The 18597-nt window shown below is 40.0% G+C and overlaps 1 protein-coding gene and 1 long non-coding RNA gene across 3 annotated transcripts in view; both read left to right on the top strand.

Annotated features, from left to right (window-relative positions):
- cdh24b (cadherin 24, type 2b) overlaps positions 1 to 18597 on the top strand; it is a 164757-nt gene that overhangs the window by 99561 nt on the left and 46599 nt on the right. The window lies entirely within an intron of this gene.
- On the top strand, positions 9778 to 14618 carry LOC120465192 (uncharacterized). The gene is made up of 3 exons (XR_016168529.1): positions 9778 to 9917; positions 11763 to 11903; positions 13593 to 14618. It is a non-coding gene; the product is annotated as an uncharacterized LOC120465192 (long non-coding RNA).

Below are 18597 nucleotides of genomic sequence, written 5' to 3'. Positions count from 1 at the left end.
GAAATGTTGATGCATCCCTCGGTATAATAGATGCAGACTCAGGTGCAGAGGGAGTTGAGCTGGTTTCTGTAGTTTTAACAGCCTTGAACCGTGTTGGGCATCCAAGAGGAGCGGAGGAGTGCACTGTGCCCGTGATGGATAGACCGGTAGATTGTTTGACGGATGACTACATAGGTACGCCTGTTAAGATCAGTGTCTTTTTTTTATGAGGTGACGAGATAAGAAGCAACGATACAGAGAAGGTTTCATCATAAATATTACTAATTTATTTCCCCTGAGTCTTTGCTGGTTACAGAACAAAAGGGAGGGGAAAACGAAGACTGAGGGAAGACGAAAAAAGATTGCAAAAGAAGAGAGGTTAAGAGAGTTCTTAAAGAGAGTTTAAGAATAGAGAACCTAAATGATAATCACCGTAATTTGTCCACGGACAGAGTGAGAATGCAAAAACTACCCAAAAAAAAAGGTCTGATAGGGAGACTGAGATGGGAAGATGAGGAGAGGTGATGGTGACACAAGAAAAAGGACAGCTTAACTCTGCTCCGAGAATGGAATCAATTTTATTTATGGGAGTGTGTGTCTGCCTGTGTGTGTGTCTTTGCGCCCACTCACACCTTTAAATCATCTATTACATCCTGTCTACACTGGAAACGTCAAAGCTGCACACCAGCAATGTTGAAAATACTAGCTGTGAGCTAAACTTAGTCAAGTCAGGTATATTTGGGGTGGTGATGGGGTGAATGGGGCGTTGATGGCGCTGTGGATAAGACACATGCCTTGGTGTGTGAGAAACCAAGGTTCGAATCCACTGCGAGACACCAATGTGTCCCTGAGCAAGACCTAGTTGCTCCAGAGGCATGCGAACTCTGAACTCAATTGTAAGTCGCTTTGGATAGAAGCGTCAGCTAAATGAATAAACGTAAATGTAAATATTTATATACCGCTTTTCACAATATAGATTGCAGACTTATCAACTTTATGTGGGTTGTGCCTCGGCAAGGCACAGCGCGGATGAATCCAATCTTTTTAGGAGAATGTGCCGCTGTCATTCGGAATCACATGTTTCCCAAAAGACAAATTAAGTACAATTTACCTTGATCTTCAAATTCAACAAGTTTTTACCTCCCGGCTCTTAATGAATGTTGTTCCCCGTGGAGCTTCAGTGAATTTATGCAATAAATTGTTGTAATATTTGTTTAAGTCCCTCAGTGTGAAAAGATGAATCTCAAAATCATACAGTCACTGCTGGAAAGGTTTCAAGAATGCAAAAGATACTGGAGAAATTGCAGGACCTGAAGGATTCTTCTGAAGAATCCTTCAAACAGTATTAAGAAAAAGGGTATGTAAACTTTTAAACAGGCTAATTTTTATAAATTCAGCTATGTTTTTATGTAAACAACTTTTATGTAAAATATCTCATTCAGGGCAGTACTGAATGAAAAATAACACACGTTTTGTATGATCCCTCTTATTTTGTGTAAATAATTAATGTTTTCAAGGTGTACAGTATGTAAACTTTTTAGTACGGCTGTATATTTGTAGTCTGTTAACAGATTAAATTTGTTAATGTATGTTTTTTTTCTTCATATAAACAGGACTCCATAGCTCAGCATTGCATCAAAAATAGAAAGGGCCGTTCTCCAACTTAGCAAATGATACAACTGACGCTGTCATTGAATATAATGGGAGCGATTATGTTTTGTCGCTCGTGTCCAATGTAGACACGGTGTTATTTCTTGTGTCGTTCTCATGTCTTCCCTCTCTCCATCTCTCATACATGCCATTTACACACTCCCTGACTGACTCATGAGAGGAGACTCGTGCGTGCTCATAGGAATACACATCAGCCTCTGTGTCGCACGCACATACACATTCATATCACATACACGCGTTCGACAGTTCATCAGTCTGAGGGAGGAAAGAGGGCGGCTGGAGATGGAGAAACTCGGAGGTGACAGGTTTTGTCATCAACCCTTAGGGCTAATTGTCATTCAGCATCCTTTGCTCTTGCTCTTTGGCTTTCTGTGCGTCTCCTTTATATGTGAATTTCTTTTTTCGACCCTCCTCACCCCTCTGTCCTCAGCTGGCTTTGCATTTAAAGGCTCTTCAGTGGTCAGTGGTGCACACAGACAATAAAACACTGTTCATCAAAACACTTATTGTGTGCTCACAGCAGATCATAAAGCTCGTTATTTACTTTCTCATCAAAGCATAAAGCCCATTTAGCCGCCTAGCTTTGCATTATGGAATCATGCAGTGTCAAGTTCAACAGGCGATAATGCCTGATGCATATGTTCTCTTGAGTATAATGGCAATAAAACGCCACTGTTTGGATGTAAGTTGCACCTGTAAAACTCATCCCAGCCTCCTCTGGAATCCATTTTAAAAGTAAAGGAAGTGGAAAATGCAAAGAATTAGTTGCCTCGCGTCTCACCAATGTGTCTGATGTTGTCTGTGGCAAGAGCAAAGAGGTTTAAAGCGAGACCAAAACCCCCAAAAGCGCATCCCTAGTGACTTTTCTCAATAAATTCACACGTGTAGGAGTGCTTTAAGCGCTTTCTCTCTTGGTAGTCGGATATGGGCTTTTGGGGTCCTGAACACTCAATTCAAATAAAAGTAGCTTTACAATTAATTCTATTCAGTGGATCCTCCCTCTGTCATGCAGCGACGCTCTCCAGCTATTTGTATTTGCGGGTCTCGTCCAATCCCATAAGGTTATGTTTCTGTGTTTTCGCCATGCATGGCACGATAAAGACGTGAGATGCGTGTCTGAATCCATAAAGATGTGTCCCTAGGGCGACTTCTCCGAGCGTGAAGGAGGGATGAAGGAAGGAAAGGATGAGAGGAACACTAATAGCCTCATCTTGGCCATACCAGCCCGCTGTAATCACAGAAGTCTGAGTCGTTTTCATCTCACGCTGTGCTCGAAAACACTGCAGAAGATGTGCTTTTTTCTTCTTTCTGGTACGCCAGCGAGCTTGCGGCACCTTATCAGTGACGCGTGGCCTGGTCTTTGTCCATTTCCTCGAGTCAGTTTGCTGGAGAGGAGCTCAGCCATGTGTTCTGATCGGATAATTTGTTGACTGACTCGGCTGATTGGGTTTGGTATGAATAAGGCAAGCAGGCAAAGCGCTTCTGACTTGGCGACTGCCTGTGGGGTCTCCTCGGGGGGCTATAGACAGCAGTGGGGCATGAAAACGTCCCTGAAATCGCTCCGTCGTATCACAACGCCCAATTACAGCTGGGATTGGATGATCCACGGTTCCACATGAGGCACTGGTAGCACTGCGGCCAATTTTGGTGATGACTGCCCGCTTACACGTTATGTGTAGGTCTAGGTAAAGTGCATTTGAGGTGAAACGCCAAAGCCATCCTGGAGTGACTGCACACTGTTTTAATGTAATGAGAGAAAAATATATTAGAGTAGCACTGCAAAGCCTTTTTGAGGTTTCAATCACTACCAATACGAAAGATCAAAAAGACCTATCCACAGTCTTTTCTCAAGAGGCCAAATTATCTGCAAAAGAACCTTTACTTTGTTTCGTGCGCAATACTAAGCTTTCTACATTCAAAATTTCTCAGCTGGTTTTGCTACAAAAATCAAAACCATTATTCTGTTCTGTTTTCTGTAGACTAGTCGGAAATCACATATTTTATTAATCTTTTACTTTTAACAGGCATAGTTTTATCTCTTCAGGTAGCCTATACATCTGATAGTATGGGGGTAGAATTGGGTAGAAAGAAATAGTCAGCTTCATTTTCCAGATATGGAAAATGGAAAACAGAATTTTTATATATTGTTATTTATATATATATATATATATATATATATATATATATATATTTTATTATTAAAGGTGCTATATGTAACTTTTCTTCTAAATGAATTGGGTGTGAAGGGGTTGTAATCACACATTACAATGATCCACTTGTCGGGTTTTGCTATTACCCACGAAGGCCAGTATTCATATTTCTATGTGAAGTCTCAGGGTCAGATTTTCTGCGAAATCCATCGGATGTGACGTGCATGCGCGCTCCCAAACCTCTCTCCTTTTTATATACAGCCTATGCGACGGCACTGCGGCTGATGATATGAGTCTGAAAACAAGTCAAGTCAAGTCAAGTCACATTTATTTATATAGCGCTTTTTACAATACAGATTGCATCAAAGCAGCTTCACAGTGATAACATTAGAGTGAAAACACCCAACAACCCAGATAGCAGACGGGTGTGGGCCACTTCAGGCAATGATTCGGCACTGGTGGCCTTCTTATGGCCCGGACCAAATGTGTCTGAGCCTGAAGTGGCCCACATGTAAAATGGCAAATATGGGCCAAAAAATGTAAATCACATGTGGGCCATTTTAGGCAAAGATGCGGCACTCGTGGCAATGTGTAATCTGAATCTTAGCCTAAAGTGGCCCATTTGATAGATAATAAATATGGCCCAAATATGACAAACCAAATGCGGCCCACTTATGGCAAAATTGTGGCACAATTGACTATGACTAATCTGGATGTAAACCAAATATGGCCCACAGATGTTTCAGCAAATGTGGCCCACTTATCTTAAAACATATCTGGGCCTGGTTTGGCAAAGATATGGCTCAGTGGCACTGGCTCATCTATATGTTAGCCAAAAGTGGCCCACATATAATGTTGTAAATGTGGCCCAGTTATTTAAAACATATCTGGGCCAGTTTTGGCAAAGATATGGAACAGTGGCAGTGGCTCATCTTGAAGTGAGCCAAAACTGGCCCACATTTGACGCTGCAAATGTGGCCCAGTTATGTTGTAGCACATCTAGATCAGGTTTGGCAAAGATATGGCTGAGTGACCACTGGCTCAACGCGATGTGAGCCAAAAGTGGCCCACATATAGGGTTGCAAATGTGGCCCAATTATCTTGTAACATATCTGGGCCAGTTTTGGCAAATATATGGCACACTGGCACCAGCTCATCTGGATGTGAGCCAAAAGTGGCCCACATGTATTGTGGCAAATGTGGCCCAATTATCTTATAACACATCTGGGCCAGATTTGGCAAAGATATGACTCATCGAGAACTGACTCATCTGGATGCAAGCCAAACGTGGCCCTCATATAATGTTGCAAATGTGGCCCAGTAATCTCAAAACATATCTGGGCCGGATTTGGCAAAGATATGGCTGAGTGACCACTGGCTCATCTGGATGTGAGCCAAAAGTGGCCCACATATAAAGTGGAAAATGTGGCCCAATTATCTTATAACACATCTGGGCCAGATTTGGCAAATATATGGCTCATCGAGAACTGGCTCATCTGAATGTAAGCCAAAAGTGGCCCACATATGATGTTGCAAATCTGGCCCAGTTATCTCAAAACATATCTGGGCCAGATTTGGCAACGAAATGGCTGAGTGACCACTGGCTCATCTGGATGTGAGCCAAAAGTGGCCCACATATAATGTGGAAAATGTGGCCCAATTATTTTATAACACATCTGGGCCACGTTTGGCAAAGATATGGCTCATCGAGAACTGGCTCCTCTGAATGTAAGCCAAAAGTGGCCCACATATAATGTTGCAAATGTGGCCCAGTTATCTCAAAACATATCTGGGCCAGATTTGGCAAAGATATGGCTAAGTGACCACTGGCTTATCTGGATGTGAGCCAAAAGTGGCCCACATATAATGTGGAAAATGTGGCCCAGTTATCTTATAACACATCTGGGCCACGTTTGACAAAGATATGGCTCATCGAGCACTGGTACATCCTGAAGTAAGCCAAAAGTGGCCCACATATAATATTGCAAATGTGGCCCTGTTATTTCAAAACATATCTGGGCCAGGTTTGGCAAAGATATGGCTGAGTGACCACTGGCTCATCTGAATGTGAGCCAAAAGTGGCCCACATATAATGTGGAAAATGTGACCCAGTTATCTCATAACACATCTGGGCCACGTTTGACAAAGATATGGCTCATCGAGCACTGGTACATCCCGAAGTAAGCCAAAAGTGGCCCACATATAATATTGCAAATGTGGCCCAGTTATTTCAAAACATATCTGAGCCAGGTTTGGCAAAGATATGGCTGAGTGACCACTGGCTCATCTGAATGTGAGCCAAAAGTGGCCCACATATAATGTGGAAAATGTGACCCAGTTATCTTATAACACATCTGGGCCACGTTTGACAAAGATATGGCTCATCGAGCACTGGTACATCCTGAAGTAAGCCAAAAGTGGCCCACATAATGTTGCAAATGTGGCCCCGTTATCTCAAAACATATCTGGGCCAGATTTGGCAAAGGTATGGCTGAGTGACCACTGGCTTATCTGGATGTGAGCCAAAAGTGGCCCACATATAATGTGGAAAATGTGGCCCAGTTATCTTATAACACATCTGGGCCACGTTTGACAAAGATATGGCTCATCGAGCACTGGTACATCCTGAAGTAAGCCAAAAGTGGGCCACATATAATATTGCAAATGTGGCCCTGTTATTTCAAAACATATCTGAGCCAGGTTTGGCAAAGATATGGCTGAGTGACCACTGGCTCATCTGAATGTGAGCCAAAAGTGGCCCACATATAATGTGGAAAATGTGACCCAGTTATCTTATAACACATCTGGGCCACGTTTGACAAAGATATGGCTCATCGAGCACTGGTACATCCTGAAGTAAGCCAAAAGTGGCCCACATATAATATTGCAAATGTGGCCCAGTTATTTCAAAACATATCTGGGCCAGGTTTGGCAAAGATATGGCTGAGTGACCACTGGCTCATCTGGATGTGAGCCAAAAGTGGCCCACATATAATGTTGCAAATGTGGCCCCGTTATCTCAAAACATATCTGGGCCAGATTTGGCAAAGGTATGGCTGAGTGACCACTGGCTTATCTGGATGTGAGCCAAAAGTGGCCCACATATAATGTGGAAAATGTGGCCCAGTTATCTTATAACACATCTGGGCCACGTTTGACAAAGATATGGCTCATCGAGCACTGGTACATCCTGAAGTAAGCCAAAAGTGGCCCACATATAATATTGCAAATGTGGCCCAGTTATTTCAAAACATATCTGGGCCAGGTTTGGCAAAGATATGGCTAAGTGACCACTGGCTCATCTGGATGTGAGCCAAAAGTGGCCCACATATAATGTTGCAAATGTGGCCCCGTTATCTCAAAACATATCTGGGCCAGATTTGGCAAAGGTATGGCTGAGTGACCACTGGCTTATCTGGATGTGAGCCAAAAGTGGCCCACATATAATGTGGAAAATGTGGCCCAGTTATCTTATAACACATCTGGGCCACGTTTGACAAAGATATGGCTCATCGAGCACTGGTACATCCTGAAGTAAGCCAAAAGTGGCCCACATATAATATTGCAAATGTGGCCCAGTTATTTCAAAACATATCTGGGCCAGGTTTGGCAAAGATATGGCTGAGTGACCACTGGCTCATCTGAATGTGAGCCAAAAGTGGCCCACATATAATGTGGCAAATGTGGCCCAGTTATCTTATAACACATCTGGGGTGGGTTTGGCAAATATATATTGCTCAGTGACCACTGGCTCATCTGGATGTCAGCCAAAAGTGGCCAACATATAATGTTGCAAATGTGGCCCAGTTATCCCAAAACATATCTGGGCCGGATTTGGCAAAGATATGGCTAAGTGACCATTGGCTCATCTGGATGTGAGCCAAAAGTGGCCCACATATAATGTGGCAAATGTGGCCCAATTATCTTCTAACACATCTGGGCCACGTTTGGCAAAAATATGGTTAAGTGACCATTGTCTCATCTGGATGTGAGCCAAAAGTGGCCCAGATACAATACTGAAAATGTGGCCCAGTTATCTTAAAACAATTCTGGGCCTGTTTTGGCAAAGATATGGTACAGTTGGCACTGGCTCACCTAGAAGTGATTCAAAAGTGGCCCACATATAATGTTGCAAATGTGCCCCAGTTATCTCATAACACATCAGGGCCAGGTTTGGCAAATATATGGCTCAGTGACCACTGGCTCATATGGATGTGAGCCAAAAGTGGCCCACATGTAATGTTAAAAATGTGGCCCATTTATCTTAAAATGTATTTGGGCCAGTTTTGGCAAAAGTATGGTTTTTGCCCCCCAAAAACCTACGTAAACCTACATGTAAACCTACGTGACAAGTCTGGCTTTTCAACACTTCTGACAATGGCTAATTTAGCTTCAAAGGGCAGAATTTTAAACTGCCTTGAAATTTTTTTAACAACAATTAACAATATTTTTTGGTATAGATGCAGCAGACACGGCTGTGTCTCGTGTACACCAATGCATTTTTTTTTATGTGACCGGTGTGTTTATTAAATTGTTTTTAATGGGAGTGCTGCGTTTTTAAAACGCTGTAACGACTTGCTGAGTGTTTTAAAAATTTTTTATTTGGCTATAAAGTGCTGAACACATTTTTTTTTACAGATTTACGAGAGTCATCAACGGTCATCACTGTCACTTGACTGTCCAATCACAATGGACCACACATACCACACTGACCAACTGTCAAAACATTCTTTCTGTACAACATCAAATAGCAGAGTAGATGGAAAAATAATATTTCTGGTCTCCGAACATACGTGTCTATATGACATTCATACTATACAAACATTTTTAGCATTATACAAATTATCAGGGAAATCAGTAAAAAGTAAACTGTGCCACGGATATTCTGTATAGCAACAAAGTGTCTCAACAAAACAACATGACATCATGACTTCTGCACTGCCAAAACATAATCGCTTACAGCTAGGCCTTTTCAGATTGCCATAGCATTTTCAGCTAGCTAAAAACGCTTTGGTGGACACATGGCCTTAGATAGGCTGGATGTAAGGCCACATATATGACAATTGCTCACATATGTTTTGTAGGTAGAGTGTTTAGAAAATTGTGTAAGTTCAAACTTATAAAGAGCTGTTTATGGTTTTGGGATGTGCAAGAAGATACTTAATTGCTATTTGTGCAAAGCTTAGGGCACAATGATTTTGCCAAGTACATGTCCCTGTATCAACATAATTTTGTTGATCAAGGCACATAATTCCTGTTCATAAAAATAGTCCTATCCCTAACCCGATCCCTAAAGTAGGAGGGACATTTTAATAACACTTATCTAGAAGCATGGTTGGCAACTTCAAACTTCAATTCTAATTTGTCGATATGAATGCTGTTCCAGGATCAATAAAGATGCTGAGCCAGGAACATGTTGTAGCCTACTTTGGCTATTTTTATAACAAACGTACAGGACTTGTACAATATTCAAATATTTAAAATAGCTATAATCAAATAAAATAAAAATTTAATATTGAAAATATAAAAAAATATTGTAATATTTTAAAACAAAATAAACGTATTTAAATACATAAATGAAAATTTAATTACATTTTTGGCTTAATATAAATTTATACAAAAGTCACTTTTAGTCTATAAATGATCTTTCTTAAAGATAAAACAATATCTATAATTTTAACATTATAATTAATGAAATACAATTAAATGACTGACAATTAGTGAAGCTCTTGTGAGAAAATATTATTATTTTGACAATAAACTTTTTCAATTTTTATTTTTATTTTTTATTTTTTTTTGCTTCAGCTTAGGCCTACTTATTTATTAGAGATAAGATCTCTATTTTCTTTGTAACAAAATATTTACTGCATGTGAAGTTGTCTTTGAAAAAAAAAAATCAAACTGACGATTCGGGGCTTTAAATTTAAACGTAGCTGTAAAATTTGAAAAAGGCGCTGGAAACCAACGTCAGTTAGAGGAAGAAGAAAAAAAAAACAAACAAACCGACGATTGGGCCTTTAAATTTAAACCTAGCCGTGAAGCGCGAAAAAGGAGCTCGAAACCAAGCCAGAGGATTGTCAGTTTGAGGGAGGACGAATACTGCAAACAATCACCAAGGTAAGATATAATCGATACATTTATATTTTCTAGGGCTAGGCGATTGCTTCATACCTATTGTTGTATGAGTTAATGGAATAACTTCTATACTTGAAGTAAGATCATTTTGGCAGTATAACTCTAAGCTAGAACTATTATGGTTCTCGAATGCGAAATGAACAAGTATCGATTGAATAGGGGCGCCAAAAGTATTTACATTTGCTAATGTAGGCTACACTACCGGTCAAATGTTTTAGATCGGTAATGTTTTTAAAAGAAGTCTTTTCTGCTCACCAAGGCTGCAATTATTTGATAAAAAAAAAATACAACCCCCCCCCCAAAAAAATCAGTAATATTATGAAATATTATTACAATTTAAAACAGCGGTTTTCTATGTGAATATATTGAAGTGTAATTTATTATCGAAGCTGAATTTACAGCATCATTACTCCAGTCTTCAGTATCACATGATCCTACAAAAATTATTATAATATGATGCTCAAGAAACAATTATTGATTATGATTATTATCCATGTTGAAAACAGTTTTTTACATTTTTATTTCAGGATTCTTTGATGAATAGAAAGTTCAAAAGAACAGAATTATTCTGAAATGGAAAGCTTTTGTAACATTAATCACTACCATTCAAAAGTATGGGGTCAGTAAGATTTTATTTTTTTATTTTTGGGGGGAAAGAAATTAAAAAAAAATACTATTATTCATCAAGGATGAGTTAAATTGATCTAAAGTTACAGTAAAGACATTTCTAATGTTAGAAAAGATTATATTTTAAATAAATCATAGAAGTCATCATAGAAGTTTGGGGGGAAAATGATACACGACTGTTTTCAACATTGAAAATAATAATTTATGTTTTTTGAGCATAAAATCAGCATATTAGAATGATTTCTGAAGGATCATGTGTGATGTGACACTGAAAACTGATCTGTAATCAGCGACAGTAATGATGTTGAAAATTCAGCTTTCAAATTATATTTTAATATACATTAAAATAGAAAACAGTCATTTCAAAATTGTCATTATATTTCACAATATTTCTGTTTGTCATTTTGTTTTTTCATCAAATGAAGCAGCCTTGGTGAGCAGAAGAGACTTCATTTAACTGATCTAAAACTTTTGACCGGTAGTGTCTGTGCTCCGATCTTGCCAATCTTCAGTCAGTTCTGAATGGTGAAAATATTTAACTCTAGCTTTTTTTGGCACAACAATAAAAAATGTATAAAAGCCCAGTGTAATATTTCATTCATGTACATTGGGCATACAGTAATACTGCACTGTAGTTGTATTACTTTGTGAAAGCACAAATTACTACATGCTTTTTATTACAATAAAAGCTTTTATGAGATGATTACAAAGTAACAATAGCCTAATAGATATTATTGAGCAAGTTGGTTCAGGTATTATTACTTTGTATTTCACATTTTTAGTATACCCTAGTCATTTTAAAATGAGTTTTTCTGCTTTGTTTTTATTTATTTATTTTTTATATACTGTTTTGAGTCAGGATGCTTTTCACCTTAATAACATATGTCGATGTGATTTTCTACAGAAAATTGCTGGTGGTATATTTAAACTCCTCTGAAACAAGAAAACATCTATACAAATACATGTTCCTAGTCACCCTGGTTTGCTAAAAAAAGGTTGAACTTGTGCCTTTTTGGCAAAAACAAACAAAAGAAACAAAAAGTGTCCTTGTCCGAAATGTGTCCTTGTTGCCTTGGGCCAAATGTTCTTTAGAGTGGCACTGGCAAAGTATGCACTTGGTCAATGCTTGTATTCCTGCTAATTGTGTCCTAAGATTTTAAAAGTTGTCATCCTTGCATTTACAATGTTCTATATTTTTAGGAACTGTCAGAACCAATAGACTGACAGCTACGGCCACCGATCAAGAAATTGAAACATTTATTAAAAAATGGCTTCATCTGTCAAGTGACCGAGACGGAGGGAGAAGAGAAAGCAAGAAACGAAGGAGGTCCCAAGACACCTGTAAGTCAGCTACATTGTGTTTTTGCCATGTGTATAATACCATGGTCTGTCTGAATACTTGATTATGGCCCTAGAATATTTTAGTTTTATTTTTTTCCCAAATTCTGTTTTTTCCATTTTCATTTTTGCTAATTCCGTTTTTTCATTTTCCATTTTCCAGAATTCAGTTTTTTTTACCCTTACCTGTTATTTTAGTCATAAAAAGAGGGTGCTTGTAATGTTAATAATTAAAATGTACACAAATAAAATAGGAATGACCTTTTAACATTTATTGAGGTAACAGACATTGACTCTTACTCTTCAGCAGAAATACTGCATGATGCAACATAACACTAAACTCTAAGTTTAAGTAACAATAAAATATGGTTATGAGCTTTAAAATGTCCAGTAAAAAAATTATATATAATATAATATAATTATACAAATCAAAAGTTGTAATTGTTAACATTAGTTAATGCACTGTGAACTAACATGAACAAACAGTGAATGACTGAAACATTAAAAAAGGGGTAACACTTTACAATAAGGTTCATTAGTTAACAATAGTTAATGTATTAACTAACATGAACTAACCATGAGCAATACATTTGTAACAGTATTTGTTAATCTTCGTTGATGTTAGTTAATAAAAAATAAAGCTGTTCATTCTTTGTTCATGTTAGTTCACAGCACATTAACTAATGTTAACAAGATTTTAATAAAGTATTAGTAAAAATTGAAATTAACGTTTACAAACATTAATAAATGCTGTATAAGCGATGTTCATCATTAGTTCATTAGTTAACTAATGTAGTTAACTAATATTAACTAATGAACCTTATTGTAAAGTGTTACCAAAAATGGTTAATAAATAATGCACTTCATGTTAGTTAATACTAGTTAATACATTAATTAATGTTCACAATTAAGGCCTTGAGTAGGGTTGGGTATCGATAATCGAGTATCGATTGGAACCGAGACTAACTTTTCATTTTTCCCGGAATCGTTCAAAAGTTAAAATTTCGATTCCTACTTTCGATATTCACAGTCCGCCGAGCGGAAGAAGAAACCGCTGAACAACATCAACGAAGAAGCGTCTACCGGAAGTGTTGGCATAACCACGCGAGTCGAACATGAGTACCTTACGTCGGCGATCCAACTTTTTTGACCCTGCCTCTTAAAAGAATCGAGAATCGTTAGGAACCGGAATCGAAACAAGGAATCGGAATCAGAATCGTTCAAATTCAAACGATACCCAACCCTAGCCTTGAGGCCTCATTATACTTCTGCGTCGGACCTACGCCGAAGCTTCTATGCTGTAGGCAACGCGTTGGTTTTCATTTATACTTTAGCGTCATTGTCCGCGTTGACGTGCAATTACTCTTGTAGAGGGAGCATGTGAAATCCGAGGTAGCAGTCCTGGCAGACAAATCACAGCTCTTGCATTTCTTTAGAGTTGACACGTTGTTACATTTTTGGAGAGGTGCACGTCAGGGTACGCCGAAGGGTACGTGCGCTACACACAGCCTACAACGTAGCTATGGCATGAGTTCGACGAAGAAGTATAAATAGCCCTTTAGATTTACCAAACTGTTTAATGCACTGATAGGTCCAGTCCATTTTTCTACTATTGCTAGTAAAACACTTTGAAAATCAGCATTCTGTTACTGAGTCAACAATTGTTTTTTTTTGTGTGTGTATCCAATAAAGGCTTGCAAGATTGCCAGATGGGCCCAGTCAAGGAGGTCGACTTCTTTAATTTTGGGTGGCTCTGGATGTGACCAACTGGAAAAATGTTTTGTTTTTTGTTTAGCTCTAAGATGCTTTATATGCACATATTTTGTGTTTGTTTATTATTACTATTTTTTTTGATTGCTTTCCAGTTTTGAAAATTGAAACTTGCACTTGGTTGTTCTTTGACAATATTAATAAATAATGCAAATGTTTTCAGAAATGTGTTTAAATCATCTGTTGTAACTTCTCTTAACATAGAAAGGGGGCATTTTTAAATTTCTCTTTAGTGTATATTTTTCTTAGTGTCAGTCACAGCATGCAAAAACAAAAACACACAGTTATAGTCTATTTATGTAATTCTTGACACACATGTGGCTGAACAAATTTCCTGCTTGTGGACCAGATCTGGCAAACAGGATTGCAACTGTGGTCAGCTGTGTATTTGGTTTGTGTTTTGGTTACATGTGGCATTGCTATGGCTTAATTGTGGCTCTAATCTGGCAAACTGGAGGGGACTGCCTTAAGTGCATTAATTTTCATCTGGCCCACATACCGCATGTGTAATGATGGCACTTGAATGGTTCGTTCTTGTTTGCCAGATTTGGGCCACAATTAGCCCAAAGCAATGCTGGATGCCAGCCATAAACAAAACAAATTAAGCAGAATAAGCCCCCATCTGGCCCAGACACCACAATTGCTGTGGCCCAGATCCGGCCCACAATTGACACTTTCATCTGGCCCACCTACCATGTGGAATGGCACTTGGGTGGCCCGCTCCTGTTTGCAAGATTTGGGTCACAATTAAGCCATAAAAAAAACCAAAAACGAATGAAGCAGAACTGGCCCAAATCTGGCCCAGACATCAAAATTGCTGTGGCCCAGATCCGGCCCACAGTTGACACTTTCATCTGGCCCACATACCGCATGGAATGATGGCACTTGGGTGGTCCGCTCCTGATTGCCAGATTTGGGCTACAATTAAGCCATAGTAATGCCGCATGTCAGCCAGAAACAAATAAAATGAAGCAGAACTGGCCCAAATCTGGCCCATGCATCAAAATTGCTGTGGCCCAGATCCGGCCCACAGTTGACACTTTCATCTGGCCCACATACCTCGTGGAATGATGGCACTCGGGTGGCCCGCTCCTGTTTGCCAGATTTGCGCCACAAGTAAGCCATAGCAATGCCGCATGTCAGCCATAAAAAAAAACGAATGAAGCAGAACTGGCCCAAATCTGGCCCAAGCATCAAAATTGCTGTGGCCCAGATCCGGCCCACAGTTGACACTTTCATCTGGCCCACATACCGCGTGGAATGATGGCACTTGGGCGGTCCGCTCCTGTTTGCCAGATTTGGGCCACAGTTAAGCCATAGCAATGCCGCATGTCAGCCATAAAAAATTTAATGAAGCAGAACTGGCCCAAATCTGGCCCAGATATAAAAATTGCTGTGGCCCAGATCCGGCCCACAGTTGACACTTTCATCTGGCCCACATACCGCGTGGAATGATGGCACTTGGGCGGTCCGCTCCTGTTTGCCAGATTTGGGCCACAGTTAAGCCATAGCAATGCCGCATGTCAGCCATAAAAAATTTAATGAAGCAGAACTGGCCCAAATCTGGCCCAGATATAAAAATTGCTGTGGCCCAGATCCGGCCCACAGTTGACACTTTCATCTGGCCCACATACCGCATGGAATGATGGCACTTGGGCGGTCCGCTCCTGTTTGCCAGATTTGGGCCACAATTAAGCCATAGCAATGCCGCATGTCAGCCATAATAAAAACGAATGAAGCACACCTGACCCAAATCTGGCCCAGACATCAAAATTGCTGTGGCCCAGATCCGGCCCACAGTTGACACTTTCATCTGGCCCACATGTGGACCAGTTCGGCTTCATTTGTTTTGTTTATGGCTGACATGCGGCATTGCTATGGCTTAATTGTGGCCCAAATCTGGCAAACAGGAGCGGACCGCCCAAGTGCCATCATTCCATGCGGTATGTGGGCCAGATGAAAGTCTCAACTGTGGGCCGGATCTGGGCCACAGCAATTTTGGTGCGTGGGCCAGATGTGGGCCAGTTCTGCTTCATTCATTTTTTTTATGGCTGACATGTGGCATTGCTATGGCTTAATTGTGGCCCAAATCTGGCAAACAGGAGCGGTCCGCCCAAGTGCCATCATTCCACGCGGTATGTGGGCCAGATGAAAGTGTCAACTGTGGGCCGGATCTGGGCCACAACAATTTTGCTATCTGGGAATGACCTGCCTCCAGCACAACACACACTCCAACACAAACTCCACATAAATATAAAAACAAAACAAAACTTTATCTGTTGTAGCACGTCATGCCAAACGTGATTCGGATCCAATTAGGACAAAAACACGAATCAACATCGGCAGAGCGTTTGAATTATGGAGAGACCTCGGCTATTTTTATTGTGATAAATTACAAGTTTTCAGATATACTGAAATAATGGTTAACTGTAATGATATAGCAAGGTAAATTACAACATACTGTAAATTACAACATACTGTAAATGAGACATGAAATGAACTCAAAAGACTGTTCCAGAATAACAAAAAGTAACTTTTATTTTATGTACTAGATCTACTCTCTAAAGTCACTCATCCCACTACTATCATATTGTTTATAATACACATTTCCAGACACGTAAGTAATTTTACTTCCTACGATTTTACTGTTCTTACTGTATTCTCATCCTAGGGCAATGCGTCCAAATCCAACGCACATGGCACCCTTTAGCGTCAATATAACACGCTTCGGTTATGGCTAGGTTTAGGTCTGCGGTAGGGTTAGGGTTAGACCACTAGGAGGCGCCTTCTGGCCCATATATACTGTATCTGCGTCTCATATTGACGCTAAAGGGTGCATGTGCGATGGATGTATACGCATTGTCAAAAGTGTCAGTATATGACGCCTTGGGATGAGAACGGGCTGAAATGCCTTATGCTAGATAACACCACAAATGTAACGTCATCATGGTACGAGCATGGAGCATTAGTTCAGCGTCAAGCTTATAAAAGTATCCTATTATTGTAACAATGCAGTGGGAGTTTACATGAGTTTCCAGCATGTTGTGTGATACTTTCTCCAGTGTGTTGAAAGTCTCAGTGTGCTGTACCATGAGTGCTCACGCTCTTGCTCTCTCACGCGTGCTCTTGTAAAAATTGGTTGCAATCTGAAACATCACCGATAGAGGCCGCTAAAAAAAATACATAAAGCACCTTTAAATCATTATATTCTATTATATGTTTAATCTTATTTCCATTTAATATTTATTTCTAATCATTTTATATATTAATTATTATAATTTTTGTTTTTTACAGTGTAAAGTGTCTTTGTAAAGTTAAGCGCTGTTGGGAGTGGAAAGTTCTGCACGTGATTTACTGACGACGTGCAAATTAAAGAACACATACACAGCTGGATAATTTCCATAATGACCGAAGCAATCTACCCAGAGCAGTGAAAATTAGCATCTGGTTTAAGACATGCTTTTTTGGGGGCGTTAAAGAATGGCACAAATACCAGTAAAATGACTAGTGCAAACCTCCTTGCATGATTCATTTAAATACGCTCCTATAAATGCATGTTCAAAACGGTCAGCTACAAAAATAACCCTGTCCACACCTTTTCAGAGCACATTTGTCACTGTGTGTCTTTAGTAAATCCTGACGGTAGTTTTTTTTTTTTTTAACACCAAAAGAGGGGGTTAGCAAATCTGGCCCTAAAACGTTAACAAAGTTATTTTCATGTTTTATAACATTAACAAAAGGATATGAAATGCATTTTTAAAATGTTGAAAAGCCTATTCATTTTTCTTTCTTAATTATGCATGTTTATTCAGTGATTTGCATTTTAGCATTGCTCTTTTGCTAAGAAAATCCACTACTGTAGACTTGAATCTGACACAAGAGCAGGTGGACAGTAACATGACATGAGCGGTAGGGAAACTTTTTAGTGTTTGTCTCCATTGTGTGAGTTTTTGAGGAATAACCCCAGAGCCAAACGTCAGCGATGGAATCAATCAGGAAGTTGGCCGTTGTTCTATCGGCGACAGGGAGAGTGGAGTGCGGGAAAAATGGTCAACGATTTCGCTTTTCTTGTCATCTACCCTGGCAGTGTGCCTTCACGCAGAATAATACGAGTTAGAGCCATTCTTCTTGTATGGAGGCAGAGAACGAGCGATGTGGAGTGGTTGGTGGGGGTAGGTAAGAGGGAAGTGATTTCCATGCTAATGGGAATGTTCCCGGCAGGGCTTTCTGTCTGCGCCTATGTCTCTATGATGAATGCAGCCGTCGGACTGCCAGCGCGACGGGGGTCTCGCACCAAACCACGAACTCGCAACTTCCACTCTCTCGCACGAAGCTGAAAAGAAAGTAAAGTGGCCGCTTGCTAGAACTAAAAGAGAGTGTGGACTTTGAGCTCTAGCTGCACAAACTTGTCAATCCTGGCTTATTACTTTGAAGTGTCTCTTCTTCTGGACACTGCCCATGCATTGATGTCTTTTATTATTTAACACACCATATATATGATGGTGAGTAATTGGAGAAACTGTGCTATGGGCAAGGTCTTTTAGATTACAGGGACGTTGAATCACAGGACTGATTTAGACAGCACAGTGTGCCAGGGCTCTTTGAGGGCATTGTTGATAGAGGTCAGCATACGGTGATCTAGTTTCAGAGGTTAGTTCTGAGTGAGCTTTAGTTTAACCTGGGTATTTTAAATGATGCCTTGACCACGTCAGATGACCTGAGGTGTCCTGGGGGAGCCAGACGCAGACTGACAATATACACCTGGTGGCCTGGACACAATTGTTGCGGTTATTAAAGTGGAATTACGTGAAGGGATTTGATATTAAAGTCATTTTGAGCTGAGGGTGTGGATGTGTTTTTTGATTTACCCCACAGCCCCAGCGCTCTTTGTGAGAGAAATAGAGTATGAGTCCTCTGGAGGTATTAA

The sequence above is a fragment of the Pimephales promelas genome, chromosome 5 (assembly GCF_988280905.1).
Source record: "Pimephales promelas chromosome 5, fPimPro1.hap1.1, whole genome shotgun sequence".
NCBI lineage: Eukaryota > Metazoa > Chordata > Actinopteri > Cypriniformes > Leuciscidae > Pimephales > Pimephales promelas.
The sequence above is the reverse complement of the archived record's forward strand: the minus strand, read 5'-3'. Positions and strand labels throughout refer to the sequence as shown.